This window comes from Pteropus vampyrus, unplaced genomic scaffold (assembly GCF_000151845.1).
Source record: "Pteropus vampyrus isolate Shadow unplaced genomic scaffold, Pvam_2.0 Scaffold212, whole genome shotgun sequence".
In the NCBI taxonomy this organism is placed as follows: Eukaryota; Metazoa; Chordata; class Mammalia; order Chiroptera; family Pteropodidae; genus Pteropus; species Pteropus vampyrus.
In genome coordinates, this window is record NW_011888993.1 from 1223630 (window position 1) to 1227333 (window position 3704).

General features: G+C 58.8%; 1 protein-coding gene across 6 annotated transcripts in view; it reads left to right on the forward strand.

The window, feature by feature from the left end:
- NFIC (nuclear factor I C) overlaps positions 1–3704 on the forward strand; it is a 63200-nt gene that overhangs the window by 29737 nt on the left and 29759 nt on the right. The gene's annotated exons all lie outside the window — the stretch shown is intronic.

The following is a 3704-nucleotide window of genomic DNA, read 5'->3' on the forward strand; positions in this document are numbered from 1 at the left end:
CCTGGACGCCTGGCATCTGGCCTTTCCCCTGTGATTGGGCTGAACAGCGCCTGCGGAAGGGCTGCGTGGTGGTTCCGAGACTCTGTGCGCAGATGTCCAGGCCCAGAGAGGGACAGGGCTCTCTGTGCGGTCACACAGCACGGCCGGACCGACAGCCACTGCTCACTGCTGCTGGCCCTGGGGGCCCACGGCGTTCCTCGGCCCACAGGTCCAGGAGCGGGTATCTCCAGGGAATTCCTTGAAGCCCAGGGCAACTTGGGTTCTGGTTCTGCTGCCACACCACCAGGGAAGTCCAAGTTCAGTCTGGCCTAAGGCCCCCCTGCTGTGGCCCCAGCCCTGGCCGTCCTCAGGATGGCTGGCTGGCTGGCAACCCATGACTATGAACCTCATGGGCAGGATTTCCCGTCTGTTCATTTTATTCTTTGCTGTGTCCCCAGAGCCTAGTACAGGGCCTGGTGCACAGTAGGCACTCGATACATGTGACGAAAGAGTCACAGTTTCTCTTAGGCGGCCTTGCACGGACACTAGTATGGGATGGGAGTGGGGGCTCAGGGACCGCAAACGGGTTGTACCATAACTGGACGTACACGGAATCTGTTGTCACACTTCTTGGGAGGGACACGAGGAGGTGAATTCTCGAACTTCCCCAACGTCGAGCCCAGATCCAGTACCTGGTCTCGTGGACACAAAAACCGCGTTTGAGCAGAGCCCTGAATAAGTGAGGGAGTGAGCCAGGCAGGCATTTGCAGGAAAGGCATTCCAAGGACAGTGAACGGCACGTGCAAAGGCCCTGGGGCAGGACCGAGCCTGGCATGTCGAACAGCGAGGAGGCCTGTGTGGCTGGAGCAGCATGAGCGAGGGGGAGGGGGAAGAGGGGAGGGCGGGGAGGGGACGGGGCAGGTCGCGCAGGGCCGTGTGGGGGGGAGGGGACGGGGCAGGTCGCGCAGGGCCGTGTGGGCCACAGGGAGGGGTTGGGCCCGTAATATATTTATAGACCCGGGCTCGGTCCAGCGTGATGGGGGCTAGGACAAAGGTTTGGACGAAGCACCAGGGGATGGTGTTCATCTGGGCTGGGAAAGATGGCGAGCATTCTCCTGAGCAGGAGAGGGGCAGGGCCTTCCAGGACAAGGAAAGTAGAGCCTTAGCTGCTAATGTTTAAAAACGACTGGTGACACCCAGAAGCTGGGAATTCCAGGGCCTGGCTTTGGTTCTCACTCTGGCTGGCTGGTGTTGGGAGGCGGACGTGGCAGCCCGGCAAAGCCAGCTATTTGGAAGGCCATTGGGGCTGGAAAATAAACCCGGCCGGCTCGCCGTGATAGCTGATGCTGGTCCAGCGGACAAGCCGCTGAGCCCAGTGGGAACGCCCGGCTCTCCCGTACCCCGCTAGGTTTTAAGCACGTGTAATTATGGTTTCGGCAAGTCCTGTCCTTTTTACATCCCAGAGATGAATTAAATATGACCCCTCTGTCTATCCCCAGGCCGTCCCCCGGGCCAGGCTGTTAGGCCTGCCGGGATGCCGGCCCATACCTCCTCCCATCCTCCCAGCACTCGAGTCCAGAATTCACTGAGCAGCCAGGGACTGTGTGTGTGTGTGTGTGTGTGTGTGTGTGTGTGTGTGTGGTAAAATAGAACTTAAAATTTGCCACCTTAACCACTGGTTAAGTGCACAGCTCAGCGGCATTAAGCACACGCACATGGCTGTGCCACCACCGTCCAGTCTCCAGGACTTTCTCAGCATCCTGAACTGATACTTTGTCCCCATTACGCACTCACTTCCCTCCCCTCCCCCAACCCCTGGCTCCACAATCTACTTCCTGTCTCTGGATTTGACTCCTCTGGGGACCTCCTGTGAGTAGACTATACAGTATTTGTCCTTCTGTGACTGGCTCATTTCCCTGAGCACAGTGTCCTCCACGTAGCAGGTGTCAGAACGCCCTTCCTTTTTAAAGGCTGAATAATATTCCATTGTCAGGGTGGACCACGTTGTGCTCATCCATCCGTCCGACCGCGGACACTTGGGCGTTTCCACCTGCTGGCCGTTGTGAATGATGCCGCTCTCGGTGCGTGAACATCTGTTTGCACCTGTGCTCTGTTCTTTTGGGCACGTACCTAGGAGTGGAATCGCTGGCTCATCGGGAGAGCCTGTGTTTGACTTTGGAGCAACCTCCAAGCTGTTTTCCACGGCGGCTGCACCGTTTTACCTTCCCACCAACGGTGCGGGAGGGTTCCGATCTCCCCACGTCCTCATAACCAGACATTTGAAAATAGAACGTAGATCGAGTCATCTCTCTCCTCATCGTGCTTGAGAATAACACCCAAGCTTCTCGCTGCAGCCCACGTGGCCCTGAGTGGCCCAGCTGCTGTCCCCTTCGGTCCCCTGTGCTCACCGTGTTTGACCCACGAGGTCCGTCTCTGTTCCTCAAACTGCCCAGGTTTATTCCTGCCCAGGCCCTTTGCTCCTGCTGCCCCAGCTCTCCCCACGGCTGCCGGCTCCTTTGCACTCCTAAGTCCTCGTCACTAAAGTCACCTCCTCAGAGAGGTTCTGCCTGACTTCTCTGCCGAAAGTCACCCGCAGAGCCACTCTCTGTCCCCTCACTCGGTTTTACTGCCTCAGCGAAACTTGGAACCGTGTGAGATTATCTCAGACTTCTTGTGTTCGCTCGTCTCCTGTCTGTCTGTCCCCACGGGCCCTCTGCCATCTCCCTGATGCCTGGAGAGCAGTAGGTGGTCAGCAAACGGCCGCGACACGAATGCCAGGTGGCACGGTCATCTATCTCCCGGTTATGAGCCGTGGAAGTTCCAGCCACCAGGGTGAAGGGAGGTTGGCGGGAGCCCTTCGGGGGGCGGGTGCTCCGGGGCGGGAAGGGCGGCACCGGAGGCCACGGCAGCGCCTTTGTCATGGGCTGGGACAGGCCAAATTTGGGCTCATGGCCACGGACAGGAAAGAACAGTTTGTACACTCCGTCAGCGAGACCCAAGTTACATTTCTATTGTCACCGTGATCACGTGTTTGTGTGAGCAGAAGGCCACAGGGGTGGTGACGGTCCAGCTGCACACAAACACCCCACGGACCTGGGAAGTCAAGAGCACTGGTCCCCAGCCAAACCGGGGTGTTACTTCAAATACCTCTGCTGTCAAGGGCCAGCCTCTCGCTTAATGCTAGCGTGAGTGTGGTTAGCTGTGCTTCGTGCCTGTGTGTCTCGCTGAGGAGATCTTTGAGGAAGGTCCTGGAATAAGGGAAGATACTGAGGGAACAGTGTTCCAGGCAGAGGGCACAGCCCGTGCCAAGGCCCTGGGGCAGGAAGTGCCTGGCGTGTCGGGGGACCAGCGAGGAGGCCCGTTGGCTGGAAGGGAGCGAATGAGGGGGAGAGAGGGAGGAGGGGAAGGGCAGGTCGAGGGCCTCGTGGGCTGTGGGGAGGACTTCAGCTTTGACCAGAGGGAGGCGGGCAGAGGAGGGACAGAGTTCATTTAACTAATAAGTTTGGCAAAATGCTGTCACCCAAACCGCACACCCTCAGAGTCAGGCAGCGGTTGAGGGTGACCGCCGGGCAGACCGAGGCTCGGAGGGGAAGAGAGACACAACGAGTCCAGGGTCACACGCCAGGTTGTACCAGGGCTGGGACTCAGACCCAGGTTTAGGGGGACGGCTGTAGCTTCCAGGAGACGCCCCAAGCGCAGGCGAGTTTGAGACCTGCCACCTCTCC